Source organism: Melospiza melodia, chromosome 6, assembly GCF_035770615.1.
Source record: "Melospiza melodia melodia isolate bMelMel2 chromosome 6, bMelMel2.pri, whole genome shotgun sequence".
NCBI lineage: Eukaryota > Metazoa > Chordata > Aves > Passeriformes > Passerellidae > Melospiza > Melospiza melodia.
The window spans coordinates 19,015,944-19,034,673 of NC_086199.1; the positions used below are offsets into that span (position 1 = coordinate 19,015,944).

The window sequence follows — 18,730 nt, forward strand, 5'->3', positions numbered from 1 at the left end:
GACAGCTACAGTTCTCACATTGCTGAGATAATGTGATTGCTATTAATAATCTCAAAGAACCTCTGAGATGGAAGGCATTGCATAGAGACACAGATGGCTGCATAAAAGTCATTATTTTAATAGCTATAACATTAAAAATACTGGAAATTCCATACACTTGGCTGAGTTGTCCTGTATGTTTACCTTCAAAAAACAAGAAATTATTGTGACAGGAAGAACCCTTGCAGGAAACATAACACTTTATAAATGACACTCTAGTGCAAGCTGACCTCATAGTAATATAAATATTGATGTTACTAATGCTACCTTAAGTATCCACTGAAAGTATCCAAACAGAAATAAACCTGCCTGACTTGTGTGCAATGCAGCAGTTTTAAGTCAGCAAGGCATTGCTTCTATTGCAATGTTTTATTTTAAATTGATTTATTGCACTGACGTCCATCATAAAGGGAAAGGAGACGGAGGAGATGCACAAGGGAGTAAGAGGGGACCAGGAAAAGACAGAAGACACAAATGCACTCAGTGCTAAGAACATGAGTTACAAAGTGCCAGAGCGTGATTTCATCTACCGGCTGCACTGCGGGTGCCTCCCCTGTGCGAAGGCGGCTTCCTCACGTGAATGGAAAGTCAGACACTTCTAGGGCCTTAGCAATTAAGGCCTGAGGACATAATATCTGAAAGATATGCATAACAGATCTTATGAATAGATGCCTGTACAAAAACTCTTCCAGTGTTCAATTGATTCTTACTATTATTTCAGTGCCTTGAGTTCTTAATTACCTAAGGCTCCAATTGGAGATGATGTTGTTGTCAGTGCATTCTCTCTGTCAGAGTGGAAGATGTGGATCCTATTGTATGGCTCAACTCTGATCAATCAATTTTGCTATTCCAAATGACCAAACATGGTTAATTAATTTATCTTAAATAGTGAGAAGGTTTCCTTATGCCAGCTGTGCCTGCTCTGTCACTGAAGACATATTTTCAACACTAATATATCAGTGCTTTGTCAAAGCTAATTCCATTTGTGCTAGAAATGAGGCTTACATAATTTATTGGAGACTACGTATTAATTTTTGCTATTAGAAAAATATCCTGATGTTCTGCTTATTTGAGACAAAGGCTAAAAAAGTAAAGATGTCATTCCAGCTAGCAGGACAAGTATAATGACTTTCAGTTTCTGAAAAAATGCTCAGCATGTCTCACTCTTTTTTTGAATAATATCTGGAAACAAAAACGTTTCAGAAAAGCAGTTCGTTAGGTCTCTGAAGAATTCAAGCCTGAATATTACAAGTATATATGGAAAATACATATAGACGTATTGGATCTTGGTTTTACAAATTTTCTTTAGATCATTTTGGTTCAAACTAATTTTTACATGGCTTTGATTAAAAATGGTAAGATGCAGCACTGAGCCTGAATCATACTCAGAATTCCTGTGTACTAGCTTACATTCTAGATGTTCATGTAATAAATTTTTGTCTCCCTTTGTGATTCATTTTTGTCTCAGTGCTCATGTTCCAATGTGACAAGAAGAAAAGGAATTCATCCTTTTCCAGGTAGGACTTTACAGTAGAGGTAAATCTAGTAATAAAATCTCAAGTTAAGCTTTTACATATGGCCATTTATTGAATAGATGTTCCTCTGCATGAATTCATAAACATATAAAGAGTTTTAGCAAAGGGTAGTCAGTAGTTATCCCATTTCTTTTGTGTTGGTGGGAGATATTTCTATTGATTTTGCTGAAGGACAAATCATCACCTAAGTCTTTAACACCAGGAACTTCAGTCACTTATAATAAAACAGAGATATAGCTATATCAGTGCTATTATGCCACACAAATACCTAAAAACAGATTACAACCAAATCAATCAATTATCCATCACAATGGGCTGGTATTAAATTCCAGGGGTTTATGCAGCTCAAATTTGCATTTGGGACACCAAGTAAGTAATTCTGCATCACTTTAGATACATTGTTTCACCAAATCAAAATGTTTTATTTGAAATTTATTTAAATATTTCTAAAATTTTCAGCCAATTCTGGACATAATATGGCAAAGAAAACTTATGACTGTATTAAATTTAGTAGCGGATTCCTCATTAATACGGTACATTCTCTATAATTTTTTGTTATTCTGGAATAATATTCTGTTTTATTCAGGAAAGATAATCAGATCAGATAATAGAGTTGATGGTTCATCCTTCTCCTCAAGTTCTGAACTAGCATAACTAATCTAAGAAAATTATGTCAGTGCAGACCAACTGATGAGCAGAGCTGCATGTTCAGAAAACAGAGCATGTATTCTAGCATCGTCAGACACATCGAATATTGAATCAGTAACTGGATGCCAATTTCAGCCCACTGAAGCTCGGCCAGTATGATATTGCAGTATTTTCTCTTCAGGACACAACTGGCAATGAAAATTTCATATATGTATGAGAAATTGCTATGATAAACTGCATATTGCAAAAAATTATTCCAACACTCTTTATTAGGGAAATTATTCTGGGAACTTTTAGCAGAGACAAGTTGTGCAAACCAAGGTTTTGGAGACATGCATAGAAGCTTTCCCTTAAAATAAATCTTAATTCCTCCCATGTCTCTAGAAGGAAACTGGTTTTGACAGACTGTATTTTGCCTCTGTTTCATTTAATTATTCACATCAAAATTTACCAAGGGAGATTTGTCTTTGCTCAAATTTTCATTCCATGCCAGACAACCTGCTGCCTATTATTATTACTTTTATTACTTATTGTTGTTGTATGGTGGACTTTGAAGGCAACACTGTTACAATTTAAATTTAAAAAAAAAAAAAAGTCACCATGAGAAAACTTGATCTTCAGAAAGAGCTTTTACTTCAAACTGTCTCAGATTTATATTTTAGGCCATACTACATTTTGAAATTAAATCTTTCTCACTCAAAAACCATAAAAATATAAAGGTGGTTCTTCTTGGTCCTTCCAATGGAGATAAGTTGACAGAAATTTCCACCGAAAGAAATGTGTTTAAGTATGTGTGGAGACCTCGCAAAATGGTTATCAGGTTCAAAACTCATTGACTTTTACTGGGATTGAAAGTATGCAAAATTCTGAAGGACTTGACCTCAGCTGTGAAAAGGATACTGCTTCTCAAATTTATTTTTGATCTAACTAGAAACAGAAGGAACAAACATGAAATAGAGGCCTACATTTGACTGGAATAATATCTTAGTCACTTTTAAAATTTTAAAAATTTTCTATTGCTCTAGCATGAAATGACTGCAGTACAGCTGCACGATTCTTAAGCTATTGGGGGGGGGAAGCAATCATAGATACTGCTGAGTAATGTTTTCAAGTAAATAATTTTTAAACAAGTAACATGGAGTTAACTGTCCCAGTAGCAAAGGCCCTAGAAGTCAGCCATTGCTGCCTGGAGATATCTGTAAAAAGTGATATATACAAATGTTGCAGTCACAGTCTCTTTGTTACAGTATTCTTCAGATTTTTGCTGTACTTTATAGAGAACCTTACAATCTCGTTCATTTATTTTCTCTATATTCGCTTCTTTATAAAGAAAAATCTGATATTTTGAAGCTGCAGCTTCATTAGGAATCATCTGATTATAGTAGCATTTTTAATGCTTCTGCTTGGGCTGGAAGCAGACAATTGTTTTCCTGGGTTTATTTTTACTATTCTCCCAAGTCCTTCATATAGCAAAATGGCAATATATACAAGCACATGTATGAGTTTCTCTACTGGATGGCATACGAATCATCAAAATAAATCAAGAAGCTCTGTTCAAACTCTGTGAAAAGTTTGCTATTCATGGGATGCCATTTTTTTTAAAGTTTATATTAAAAACCAGAGGACTCTTTTACATTTCCCTATTACTTAGTATATTTAATGAAAATCTACCATGCTTTTACAAATGAATTTTTGAATATGCCTTTTTGGACTAAATATAGTGCTTTTGATTCTGTTTTCTGTTTTCAAAAATGTTGTGGATTTTTGCAATTGCTTTTTAAACTACTGTGGATATAAGCAGTATGCACAAATAGGCAGATGATTGTAGTTGCCCATTTGATTTGTCAATGTAGGACATCTATACATTGATTCATAAACCACGAGCACTCTCTACTTTACTTCAGGCATTTCAGGTCTGTACATGCACTGAGTTTCTGATTATTTACAGCTCCAAATATGTTTTGCTGTGACACTGTCAATATGTCTGATAGAAGGATGTTCACCTTCTTTCTGCTATATCCTATGGGTAAAGATTTGAAACAAGGAATAAGTCTCTTCATTTTCATTTATGTAGATGTAAGGTAATTCCAGATTTTAGAAGAATGAACCTACATTTATACTGGAGAAATATCTGTGGTGAAAGTGTGATCCTTTAGTTTTTCCTATTTCAGGTTTTACAATTCCTTTTCCCTTACTGGTAATGATACATGATGAGAAGACTTACAGACTGAAAAATTATCAGAAAGATCCCTCTCTATTTAGGAACAGTAATACAAGATATGGTGTTATTTATTTCACTTTTTGTTTATGTGCAGCGTAGCAACGCATGTAAGGGAAACTTCCCCAAATGATGGTCAGCAATTATAGAATATGGGTACTTATTTATAACAAGGAAAATCTTCCTCCTGGAAATTGCCTGAAAAGCAAGAAATACACTGGGATCATGAATTCAACCTGTATAATTACCTGAGAGAAAGGAAGAGGAGATTTGTTTCTTGTCAGATCAGTTCTAATCTCATTTTCCCCCAGCCTAAAATGACAGCTTTGTACTTATATCCATTAGTGAACCTGTGGACTCCTTCCTCTCTGATAGGAGATGTTAAAATAGATGGAATCATAGTACCATGAAAATGCAACCCTTTAACCTTGCTGGGAAGACCCAGGTTTCAGCATGTCTGGGCTTTAAGTATTAGAGGTTACAATAGAAGGGCAAAGAGAGGGAGAAAGCAAGAGAGCAGGGGTGAGAGAGAAATGCTGTATATAACAGTTCTAGAAGAACAATCCATTGGGAGTAATTTTTGCAACATTGTTATTTGCAGCTGGAATATGCAGCACAATTGATGCCATTTTGCTAATTACTTATCTAGATTGTGCATGTGTACCAAGTCAGTGGAGTTATAAACATGATTGATGTACCCATAAATTATTGTGTGTACAAACCACTGCCCTGAATTTCACAATAAGGAGGAATTTGAAAGATTTTTAATTCTGACTGACCAGGTCTCATTTTGACTATTAATAATTCTCTGCATTATATAAAGACATCTAATATTATTGAACATCGTAGAACACTTTTGTAATAGCAGCTTTCACTAAAGCTTTTCATATTGGCATTAGGTTAATACAGTGATGAGCAGAATAAGATCACACAGAACAGAAAGCAATCTGGCTCATTATTATTCACTTTGTTTTATATCTAGTTGCAAAATATTGTACTAGTTTCTATAAAGGAAACAATGACTAATGAAAGGACACATTTATTATTAGGCAGTAACAGCCTCTGGGGTACTACTGAAATTTGTACTGAAAAAAGGCCACTAAATCCTGAATGAAGAAACATCACTGGTTTCCAGATAGCTAAGACTTACTGTAAATTCTGGAGATAAATATTCACTGGTACGCAGCAATACTGAATTTTCTCCAGTAACATTACAGCAGTTGTCTCATGCTGTTCTTATCTTTCTTAAACCACACCACCATCAGAATATGCACAACTATAAGCCTAACTGAAATTTTTAAACACCAAATTGATAGAGGACCTCTGTCATTATTCTCCCTATTCCTGCAATAGAGAGCTCCTGCAGCAGGAGAAATTACCTAATTCATTAAAACTGTTCAGTTTGAAATTTACTACAAATTGCAAAAGTCCACTGTTGCATTGATAAAGCCATTTTGTCTGTAGTCCTCTAGCAGAAGGAGATGATAGTTAGGCTGGTAAATTTTCTAGAGCCATATTACATGCCCAAAATGGTCACATGCCTGTGAAAATCAATCTACAGTAGTTATAGCAATGGTGGAATGCATGAAAATGAAAATGTCATGGAAAACATGTCAGTCACAATGGGCAGAGCAATTGCTGAGACAGATATAAGGATCATAACTGCAATATAAAATAGATGCCTCTATAAATTACTCCGCAGATGACTCTGAAACTCCAAACTGTGTGGCAAATAACTGGAGAAGTGCTGTAAACCTGACCTTAGGCGATTGCATGCCCAAGCATTTCCAGTTAAATCAAGAAAAAAAATATTTACTTTGTGTGAGAGATTTGAAGAGCAGGGTCTTCTATTGACTCTGAGGAAGCCAGGGCACAAACAGCAGTGTCAGCTACCAGACTGCAATCCTTGCCCCTTATTATTTAAGAAGGAAGGCTGGCCTACAGGCATAGCTCTAACGAGGAGCTCAACAGAGTTTTCGGTTTTATGTTGTAGATAATTCAGCTATAAACTGGTCAAGCCCTGATTCATGCAAGTGCTACTACACATCTAATATCAAGCCACTTGTGCATCAGAATTCATTGATCAAATGCTGTTCTTTACTCCTCCTCCTATCTTATGTTTACATTCTCTCTTTTTATGTCAGGAAAAATAGTGTAGAGTTTGTTTCTGATAACATGCTTTTTATGAGGACTTGCACAGTGTGATTGAGGCTCACGTCTGCTTTGTAAGAACAGAGGAAGAAGAGCATGTGGAGGTCAGAAAGCAGTTTGTCTTCCTCACCTAACAAATCTTTTCACTTCTGACAGGGACTGAAAAACAAGGATTTGTTAATAGTGGTGGGTTTATCTGAGTCCCCCTTTCATTTCATATAGATCACCAAAGACTATGCCTGGATTTCAAATAGTAATACAAAGATTTTGTATTCAGCAAGAGAAACCCTGTGTCATTTACTCCTCTTGTAAGCTTTTAAATATTGCACTTTTTTATTTCTTTTAGTCTATTAGGAAAGATGAATCAGAAACTATAACACTGTTTCTGTTGTCAGGAATGAAATGTTGACTAATTTCTTACCCTAGTAAGGGTATTGTAATTTCCACTTGTGCTTCATTTGTCTGAATTGTCCAATAAAGTATTTGCTAATCTGACAAAATTTGAGTTTTCTCCAATTTCCTAAAATCAATTACTTAAAAGCATGTTTGGTTAAATTTTAGTGCTCATGAAAAGGGAAGGCAGATAGCACCAAGTGAATCATCACACACAAGTTCCTGGCACAGTTCTGCCAAAGCAGTTCAGCCCCACACCTGTCCTGGAACTATTCACAGAGCTAATCTATGCAGTAGTTATTCCCGTGTGGGCAACTATCCATGAGAGGCTTGACTGAGACCAGCCAAATTCATCTGCCTTGTGTTTTATTACTCACAGGAAGCTTGATCTGAAAGAATGAAGGGCTAACATGTTAACTCATACGGTGCCATTTTTCCACTGAGCTTTTTTTTTCTGTTTTGCAGTTACAGTAACAGAATTCTAGTCGGATTCTTTGTTGGACTTTTTGCAAGATAATAAGAGAGCAAATAACTGGAATTACATGTTTTTCCAAATATTATTCCTACCACAACACTCATGGAGAAGGCTGACACAGTAAAAAAAATTGCATACCCTCCCTAACAAAGCAAGGACATATATCTTTAGTATAGCCTTCACCACGAATTATCTCCTTCCTTCATGTTAAGGGCTCAGACTTGGTGCTGATGCTGATTGTGGGCATTTGGTGTGCCTGGGGGAAGAAAAATGCCAACCCTGCCATATGTACATGCACAGGGAGTTTCTGCAGCCATTGCTGTTTGGTCTGTACCCTCCTTGTCCCCTGACAAGGGGACAGGGCTGAATTCTGCCCTGAGTTCAGCTGCAAGAGGCAAAACCATACATAGCACAGAGTTTGATCAATGTTTGACCTAGACAGTGATTTAATCAACAGGACAGCATGAAAGCACTGATGATGCAGAGAAAACATCACAGTTCTGAATGTTACAGTGCACAGTGAACATTTCTTTCATCGGGTTTCTTAGAAACAACAGTAATAAAGACCCACTTTGGTGTCATTTGCTCCCTTGGCACATTGCTCCCCTAATTCAGTCTTTTTTTTTGTAACATAAGGGATCCCTAAACTCTTTCAGATGGGATGTCTAACAAAAAAAACTACTAGGATGTATAAGATATACTTTAAATAACACATAATAGTAATTATTCCCCTTTGATTTATTCACATAAAGAAATTTTGTGTGAATGAACCCATTCTTGAGAGGAAAATTTAAGAGTAGTTTATCACTAATTGCTTTATCCATCCCATCTTTACTCTGTGTCTGTTTTTTCTTATGGTTAAAATGCATCATTTCTAAAGAGAACACAGAATAATATTAATAGGGAATAGGCTAAAGAGCAACAGACTCACAAAACCAGCAAGGGCTCTGTTCTAGAGGTAACACACTCTGAGAGAACATTATCTGTCTGACAATTCAAATGTGCTATGTCCACAACAGAAAGAATTAGGGAAACCCAACAGATCTTTTTGTCCCATCTTAGCTCATCCTAGAAGGTGCACTGTCCTACTTCTCCCTCTCATGGCAGTCCTTTTATTCTCAGACAAGTAACAGCTTATGTGGTTAAAACTGTGATAATTAGGACATTCTGATTTTCTGTTGCATACAAACTTGTTTATCTCTGGACTTCATTAGGTCCAGACAATTTTGATTACTCAGTTCCATCCTGTTTTTCAGTTATTTTCTAGTTACTTTCCCTTTTCAGCTTTTATCTTCCCTTTGGCACAATACTTCAATACTTGACCTTCAAAAATTATATGAGAAGTATTTAAATGAAAATAACAGCTTCTGTGAGCATTATTATTAGTTTTGATAGTATCTTTAGGCTACTTGTCCTCAATGCACCTGACATGACAGACGTAAGAGGATGAACTCCAGCTTAAAAGAAAGATCCTTCTTATCTGAAGAGCTAACTAAAAATTCTGATTCAGCCTATATTGCCACATGCATTTAAAAAACAGAGGCAGTGAAAGAGTCAAATAGGAGAGTAGTATGCTGCTACCAGAATACAAACATATGTCAATAAAAGTGCCCCAGACCGTGGAAAGACAAATTTCATAGCAAGGCTCCAGGCCTTTTTTACTTCCTATTGTATTAAAGAGGAGATAATCTTTTAGCATGGCAGTGAAAGAGTTAAAAAGAATGTCTTTCGACAAGCATTGGCTATCAATCAACACAAGACAATATACAGCACTATATTTAAACACCCCTTCCCAAGACTGCCAAGTATTTTTTCACAAGGCTTAGGCAGCCTGTGAACTGACACTGATGTTATCTGAAATTTAAAAGTGTTTATTCTCCTAGAGCTCAAAAAGGATCATCTTTCTGCAGCTGGTTGGCTATACCAGAGGATGCCTTCCCTGGGTCAGCACATGCATAACCAGACAATCATTCGGCAGCTTGTAAAATATGATTGCATATGAGATATTGATGGCCTAAGGGAAGTTCTGAATACCAGAGGTTCATAATTAGAATATCTATGCATTTCATTCAATAGAGTTTCCATCAATGTCACAGAGATGAGTGGTTATGAATTTCAGAGTCATCTCTGCTCGTATGGACTGATTTATGTACTTTCAGTTTTGGACAAATGAAGGGTGAAGAGTTAAAACTCTCCTACCTAGAGACCTCCTTATCCTTTCAAGGGCTCTAAAATTTATAATTGCCTCTCCTGGTGTCAGGATCAAGCTCCACAGTTGGTAACTCATGACCTATTTATGATCATGCCATCCATCCACTTTCAGTCATTCTGTCCCCTTATCTGTAAATTCACAGTCACACCATGTAGGATGTGTGGATCTGCTGATAAGACATTTTTGCAGGAAAGAGAATCTGGGCAGATCAACAGTTCTGTTGCCAGAGCTGCTGGCAGCAACTCTAACATCTCATTTATTCCAGATTTATAAAGATCCACTGTGCTGATCTGAGAATAGAGCTGAGTGTTTGAATTCTGTGATAATAGACAAACCTGTATGTGGTAAGAAATATAAAGTTAAATAGATACTGATAAGATTATCCAGCGTGGAACAGAAAACAACCATCTTGTTAGTAATGAGATTTCCACAGCTCCTGAATTGTGGGCTTGGGTGTCCTTTGGTTTTGCTTTTGGGTTTGTTTTAGTGGGTTTTCGTTGTTTATTTGGTCTTTACTTAGTTTTCAATGACAACATTTTACTGGAATTATACATAACTAAAAAGTAAGATTCTAGGTTATTACACAAGAAGGGATACAGAACCCCGTATCCAGAATTTAAAATTGAACCAAATTTCAACATTTTTCTTAAGACTGTATATCGAATGGAGTAGTACTTGTGAAAACTGTTCTGTATTAACTGTAAAGCACTACAGTAGAAAACCAATCAAACTAGAAAAACTCATGTGACAGTTTCCATTTCAAAATTCTTCAGTATCACTCTTTGCCCCACTACCTAGTTAAATAACAAAAATGGAAGATGCTAACTAAGCTCTAGAAGGAAATATATTTTGCTAAATGATCTGTTGTTACTCTAATTATCTTGAAAATCTTTTTTGCTGTTTTTCTTTTCTATATTTTGTGTGTGTGCCTCCCCACATGCATGTATTTACATTTTATCATTTTAGATACATATTATCACATGAATAAAAAAATTTAGAAAGGTGATTTTATGGGGCTCAACATGGCTAAAAGAACTAGGGTAACATTACTGTCAGATGCTTTGCTACGGATGCTTAGGCATCTCTGGGCAATTATAAGGGACTTGACTCTGTCTGTGGCATTCAAAGTGCACATTCTTAAAGGAATGAGAGGTGTCCATTGTGCTTCTTTCTTTCCTAAGTATTTTCAAAGCTATAGTGGTAGGCACTTCTCTCCGTGAGTAAAGACTGTAATTCTGCTGAACCACTGATAAATAATAAGATATTGAAATTCGTTTTGTTGAACAGTGAAAGTAATTTCTCAAATAAAATAAAAAAAGACTTCCAATGGCAAAATGCATTTTACAATTTACTGTTGAACTGTTCAAGAAGCAGCTCTTCAGTGAGCAGCATGGCACAGGGCCAGAATGAGCTATTTCAAAATCACTGTTAGGCATATACCGATTTGATGCACAGGATTCAGCAATACAGATGAGAATGACTGTCTGTATGTGATCATGTTCTGCTAAATTTTAACAGTCCTTCACTGTATACTCATCTTCAACGTGAGGAAATTTGTTCTTAGACAACTAAATCTGTTTTAAAGGAGGAGAAATTTTTCAGGCCACATAACAACACATTTTATTTGCTTAGTTTACTTATTTTGATTTGGAAATAATTTTTCAATGGACAAAATGATGAAGTATGGAAAAAGTTTAAATTAAATTCTGCCTCCACTTTCTCTTCTCCAGTTAATGATGTGGGGGCTTACAAGTAATGGATCTGTACAACATGATGCAATATGCATATAGAACAGTAACATATTTAATTGGAGTCCTACAATTATCAGATCTAAGGTAACACCAATTCAGGCATCAAAATTATTTGGGGTTTGTTTTTTTGTTGTTTTGTTTGGTTGGTTTTTTTTTTTACATAACAAATGATGGAACTTAAGAGCAAGTTATCAACCGATATGGCTCAAGAAATAATGTGTAGTCTTGGAGCATTTGTGACTAACTCCAAAGCTAAGTGGTTAAAGATAAGAATAAGGTTAAACTTGGATGAGCCAGTGAGATGGCCTGTGAAACCAGCCTAACAAGACTCTTAAATAGGGTACATTTAGTTGGATGCAAATCTCTCAGTGACACAAGAAGCACCACCTAGGAAAAACTTCCAAGATCACAAATGAAATTAAAAGGTATGGCTAACACATACTCCTTCATTTAGAGACACCTGACATGGTTTCAGGTAGCATTTAAGGCATGAAACAGCCTCACTAAAACTCCCTCACCCACCAAAACCATAATTCATTAAATGATATGCACACACAATGTCTTGTCTGCAGATAGTTTCTACAGAAGTATACCTATGTATGCTGTGCCTGTGACAAACACAAATACTGCTTCAATCCTAATAAAGACACAATTCTAGTAACTTAAATTAATTTTACCTACATAGTTTCTTTCCTTTACATATGTGAAGAAACTGCTACTGAGAGCATACATACATTAGTATAATCAGAGACATGCTGCTGGGGTTGTATCATCTTCAATTACAGCTAAATGACATCACTTTGGGGTATTGAAATCATTACTCACATGAGTATTACCTAATAATGAGAAGAGTGTCTGTGAAATTAACTTGCCAGTGAAAGAGAGAAGGATTGAGTCTGGAATCCAGTCCAATAATTCAAAATGCAGTTCCTCAGCTGTGAAGTTGTATTTCACAAGCACAGGTGAGTTTGGGACAGGCTCTTTCTGTTGATCTTGGGAGCAATACACCTTGGGAACGCCTCCGCTTTTTTACCCACTATAGAAGTTTCCAACACATTGCAGGAAAAGTATACTTTTTTTCTTATTGTTTAATTGGATTTGCAGTTCACCTAAAAATTAATTTTAACTAATATTAATTATATATGCTTTGAATGGTCTGAGGGAGACCTCTATGACTAGACAGTCACAGTCACCTATATATGTAACCCATACAAAAACTGTATAATATGGATGTACATATATATAACCTACATTTCTTTTTCAAAACTGCATATTAATTTTCATGTTCTGTCAGTATGATATTGATATAAAATATTTTTTTGGCAGTAGTTTCCAGTGACATTGGAAAGGTCATCCTTTTCTCTGCAGGAAAAACACACAGGACATCTTAAGAGAAAGAAATATTTGTACTCTGAACCTACAGGTCTGCAGCTGATGACCCCATGACTCCAGCTTGACTATGTTTTGATCCTCTGCGACCTGTGTGAAGATTGAAGACTGTACATGAGCATCACCAAATCCCCCCAGCATTCCTAGGACACGCTGCTGGAGCACTTTCCCACACAGATAACCCTTTCAAAGAGGATGTCTCTTGGCTAGATCTTATGGAGCAGCCTGGCATGGGATGAGCTGCTAGTGCAGCTGTGTGGTGCAGCACTGGAAGCTCTGTCAGAAAAAGCTCTGCTCCTTGGTTTAATTTGACCTGCTGGTTTTGTGAAGGAATGACAAAATCTGCCAGTGAGAACTGGGAGTAACACTGCAGCACACTGATTTCTGGCTTTGGGAGGCGCTGCTGAGGCTTTTCACTCAGAGCTCTCACCTTCTCTCCTCTCAAGAGGCCATGGAGTACTTCCACAGAGTTTACCGCATTTACTATGAGGGAAATGTGTAGCATCAGCCTGCCCTGGCTTTCCTGAACCCAGATGTACATGACAATGAATGTCTAATAAATCAAACATGGAATTTCAAAATCTTTTGCTCGTAATGCTCCCACAAGATCTCAGTCAGTAAAAAAAATCTTGAAAATTTTTTATGAAGAGAATTTTTGGAATTGCTTTAGATTAATTCAGGCATCAAGAAGGAACTAGCTTGATATCTATATGATATTTTTTAAGATAATTAGATTACCAATGACAACCTGGACACAATAAAGAACTTTGGCCAAAGAGCAGAACTTCTGTCACTTCGCCCAAACATTTTCACTGTGATGTTTTCAAAACTAAATGATGCTAAAAGAAAGTAAGTACTGGGTAGTAAGTACTGGATTCTGTGGCTCAAGGTATGTCTCTGCTTGGGTCAGGATTTGCAGAAACACAGTGCAGACCATCACAGTAATCTACTGACCTGTTGGAAGCAAGTCACCTCTCACCTGGGGCCAAAGCAAAGCCATCACTTTGCAGGACCAAATCTGGCAAAGATCTGATGTATATCAAAAGAGAGATTTTTTCTGAAAGGACTTAAACAGGTTCAAAGACAGTACCTTCGAATGATAAACAATTTTCTGTGTCATATGCCTTTTTAAATACACCCTTGCACTACACTAGGCTAGGAAAGATTTATGAATAAAACCTCAAACCAAATAAAGCAGTCATAGCTTCAAGTAAAATATACAGAAGTCTGTTTCTAGGTAGAGTTGAAACACAAGACTTCTTTTAAAAAGGGAAACTTTACAGACCTTGTTCTGCATCATTAAGTTTTCAGGAATGCTGAATAGAGCATGATGGATTTAAGTTGCTGCTAGTATTTAATTTTGATACAGTTCAAGGGGCCACATCAGAAAAAGGAATCAAAAGACAGAAAAAAACCAAACAAACAACCTGTTAATGGGGAAAACCATCAGAAAAAAAAAAAAAAAGAAAGATATAAGAAGGTCCCAACACCTTTCACCAGTGCCTGAAAATATCAGATTAAATTGTAGTATTCCTGAGGCATATTATTTGATGTGATTAGAATATAATTTGTTAAACAGAGCAGAGCTTTTATTTCAAACACTTCTTTCCTGAGTATCATAGATGGATTAAGGTTTCAGTGTGTTTAAAATAAATGAATAAAACATGCCATCATTTTAATGATGATCTTTTTGTGGTTGTTTGTCTTTAAAATAAGCCAACTACTTGAAATGTGTGGGTTACGCATAGCTGTAGGGAAACTGAGGCTCATATCATCAGTGCATGTCCAATTAGTCTTCTTTTAAAAAAATAACAGCTGTACATTATTATTTTCTATTTTTTAATAAGAGAAAAAATAAAAATATTTGTTTAAAAATGGAAAGAAAATAATAGAAAAGAAAAAACAATTTTTACACCTCTGGGGCAAGCTCCAACTCTTTTGGTTTCTTGAGGAAATAAATAAAAAAGCTTTGCAGAAAGACTCCTAAAAAAATTGCCCAAGGGGGAGGGAAGGAAACACCTTAAAACATCACATTACCAAGCGCTGAGGTAATCAACTACAATCTGAGAAATGTCAAACAGTGGTATTCACCTACTCAAAAATTTTTCTGGTCAAGTTCTTAACTGCCATTTGCAATCACTAACTAAAATATGGAATATAGTTGTGGATATAAACAAGAGGCAAATTAGTATCGGGAAGCTGGGTTTAATAATCCCCTAAAAAAGTCCACCTGTTTTATAAAGACCCCTTTTTGCTTGATCTCTGACATGTATTCCTAATATAGACAGTACTGGATTTTTTTTTCCTTACATTTTGTAAACACCCTACCATAAATTCTACTCATAGTATATCTGATCTGAGTGTTTCTCTCAAGTTTCAATTATGTAAGCACTGAGGGGCAATGAAATTTCACACAGGTTCAGCCTGCTTTAGAGTAAGTATTATAACATCAGACAAATATAAATGCAATTCCTTTAGTACTAATGTTCGACAGCACTGGTTACTTCTTGTTTTTCTGATTTTTGCAAATATTTATCATATTATCACTGGAATAACTGAAATTGATTGAAAGCACTTTCATGTTTGGAACTGGAGTTTGTTTTTGTTTTCCTGCTTAAAACAATTGAAAAATCACATTGTCTGCAATGAATATAAGATTGATAACCTAAAAAACTAGATGACTTGCAGGTATAAAAGACTAAAACAATTTATAGTCTGTGCTTCCTATCCACTATGGAGAAGGGAAAAATACACCATTGACTACACCCCTCTCACAGATAGAGGTCAGTAATGGACTGGATTTGAATCTGCCTAGTGAAAGCCTGAAAGTTACATGAAAGTATCCTAGACAAAAATGAACTCATTTTGAGATTAAAGAGGTAACAGAAATGATTGAGAAATAAAGCTCTCACTTTCCTGAAAACAGTATTATCTTAAGTGCGCCTTCTTTCTAGTCCTTTAAATAGCAAGTTCAGTACAGGAAAAGCCTGATAGTTGTACTTGATTTAACTGCTTTTTGTTTTCTTCACTTGGTAAAACTCTGTCTCTCCTCCTTTGCTGCAGAAGGGTAGGGAAGTCAGCCCTAATGACATCCCACGTTTTAGATACTGCTATTTTGAGCAGCTGAAGGCGAGCACATTCTTGGTTCTTGAAGGAAAGCACAGCCTATGTAATGCAGATTCCAACTGGAAGGGTGTAGGGTTGCGCAAAGGAGATATGTCCACATCCTAAATCAAGCTATCCAGCAGGCCAGGATATAAATGTAACTTGTAACAGTGGCTCAAATTAGATCCAGACTTCCCCAAGCCAAACACAGATAACATCACCTTATACAAAATATAGGGTGTACGTGTGCGTGAGGAGCAGCTCTTAAGAAGGCTGGGTGCATTCCAGCTCCACTTCTTGCTGAAGCCTTGGACTTTGGAGAACACTGATGACTGTTCTAGTCACAGGTAGTTTTATAGACGCTGTATTTGCACAGTGCTCTGACTTGTTTCACCTACAGTACTCCAGGCCTGAACTCTCTTAACTGCCTCGCTACCATATCAGCACACAGAACAACCATTGAAACAGCCTCTTGAATCTCTCCTCACATAATTTTCAGAAACAAGATCAACATTCACATTCTGACATCACTTTTGTCACACAGAAATAATGACTTTAAACTCACCTCTGTTATGTCTTTTTTTATTGTGCAATGTTTAGATCTTTGTCATTACGCAAAGTTTGTATCTCTGTGATAACATTGCATATATTGACTCTCAAAGGAGAAAGGGAAGAAAGGTGAATAGAGATATAGGTACAGTACCTTTTAAGAGTTTTGAAAAAAATGCCAGGATGAACTTTTCTCCTTCCAAAAATACATATATCAAAAAATAATTCATTAGCTTTGTCTCAAACTACAAATATGTAAAGGTCTTTCTTTGGAGAAAGACCATGTCAGTGAATGCATCAAGGAATTTAGTCCATGGAAATTTGTGGGGGGGTTTGTATGGTTAGTTGGGTTTATTAAATCCAAGAACTGATCAATCTCAACCTCTAAACTGGTTCAATTTCCCTGCAAGCACTGTAAAGTTAGTTACAGTAAATAAACCTCTCTTTAACACACACGCTCACTTTCAGAGAGAGAGGTGGGGGGAGAGGGAGAGGGAAGGAATGAGGGAGGGAGAGGGAGGTAGAGAGGGAGAGGTCTGACTTGCTTTTAGTATCTTTTCCTGCTCCTCGTGTAAGGAACCTCTCCCTTTCCATTTGGCTGAGTGCTGCATTGCAAAAGGCAGTATCTGAAGAAACACAATCAGTACCTTCCACACACAGTGCAGGAATTTACACGGATTTGTGCCTTGGATTTATTAGCTTATTGTAAGCCCTAAAACAGATTTCCTCCATTAAAATTAATTAAAAGCTCCTGTTGACTGCTTCCCACTCTGAAAAGAAGGTGGCGAATCTTATTCTCCTAACTTTAATGATTGTTTATTTATCTTTTATGGGGTTTTATATCATATTCAAGAGAGGTCTTTTGAGCTGCTTGACTTCCTTTTGCCATCTGCTATTTTTTGTTCACGCACCATCCCCACGCACCCAGCTCCCCCGTAGCATTTATTCTTATTTTGTCAGATCCCCGTCAAACTCGTAGGGTCTCTGAGCGGATCCTTTGTATTCCGAATCTCGATCCGATTCCCCTTAGCTCTCCCCCACCCACTCACCGGAGGCTGCTGATGGGGATCGGATGGATCCTCCTGCCGGGCGCAGCTCCCGACTCTCCCGGCAGATTCCTGAGCACTCGGCAGCGCCGAGCTAAGCCGGCCAGCTCTCCCCAGCAAGGCTCACCTCTACAGGTCCCGTTTCCCCGAGCCTCCTCCCGAACAGAGCCGCTGTCGGTGCTCACAGGGCGCTCTGCCGGTGCCCCTGCCGCAGGGGGAGTGCTCGGCTCTCCCCTCCCCGCGGGGTGGGCGCCAGCTCGGCACCCTCCCTGCTCGGCGGGGACCCGGGACCGGGCTGCAGCTGCCAGCCCCGAGCGCCGCTCCTGAGCCACACGCTGGCGGAGCAGCCCGGGGACCCTGCTCGCACTTGCCGCCGGCCATTCATAAATCCTGCTAGTGCGGGCCCGGCGCCGCGGACACGGGGCTCTAACGCGGCCAAGGCGGAATTTCTGACACAGCCTGATCCCGGCTCCGCAACTTTGCCATCTGGGAGCAGGCAAAGGGCACCTTTGCGGCTTTAGATCGCCCGGGGCTAGAATTACCAGAAAGGAAAAGAGTAAGAAATGAAATCCCAACTGTACCTGGCGGTGTCTGGGAATCCCTCGCCGGCACCGATCGTAATCCCCCTCCGCGCCTCTGGCCCCCCACACCAAAACTTTGCTGCCGCCGCCGCCGCCGCCGCTCCTCGGTGGTGGCCGCCGCCGCCCTCCGCCCGGCGCCGCTCCCGGCCGGCCCCGCGGGCCCGCTCCCCGCCGGCCGCCGCCGCTCCGAGCGACCCCCGCGCCTTCCTCCGCCCTGACGAGGCGGCGGCATCGTCCTACCCCCTGCTCCGCCACCGCCTCCTCCGGCGCGCAGCCCGCGGCTCTGGCATTCCCAACGCGCTTTCTCTCCTCGATTCGCTCTCTCTTTCCCCCGCCGTTCCTCCTCCTCCGGTAAAAAAATAAACGAGAGGGGACCGCGGCTACGCTTGGTCTCGGGGTTTCTTTCTTTCTGGATTTTTTGGTTGTTTGCCTTTTTTTTTTTTTTTTTTTTGTCTCTTTCTGTCCTCTGGAAAGGATGAAAAGATCACATGAGGAGTAGGCTCGGCGACCCAGGACCCTCGTAAGTCGGAGAAGGCATCGGACACATGTATGTGAGTATATTTGTGAGCGTGTGTCTGGCTCTCTCCAAGTCCAGCGCCTGCCTCCAGCCGGGATTGCAGGATGATCTTAGCAGTAGT

At 38.3% G+C, this 18,730-nt stretch overlaps 1 protein-coding gene across 5 annotated transcripts in view; it reads right to left on the minus strand.

Moving 5' to 3' along the window:
* The window catches only part of FLRT2 (fibronectin leucine rich transmembrane protein 2), a 63,778-nt gene that overhangs the window by 40,789 nt on the left and 4,259 nt on the right, over positions 1 to 18,730 (minus strand). The window contains exon 1 of one of the 5 annotated variants that reach the window (XM_063160162.1): positions 18,093 to 18,200. The exons of 2 other annotated variants lie outside the window; for them this stretch is intronic. The gene's annotated coding sequence lies outside the window, so the exon portion shown is untranslated. Of the gene's footprint in view, positions 1 to 17,514; positions 18,050 to 18,092; positions 18,201 to 18,268; positions 18,559 to 18,730 lie in introns of those variants that run through there. 2 more of the 5 variants (XM_063160164.1, XR_010028282.1) reach the window with 2 other exon arrangements.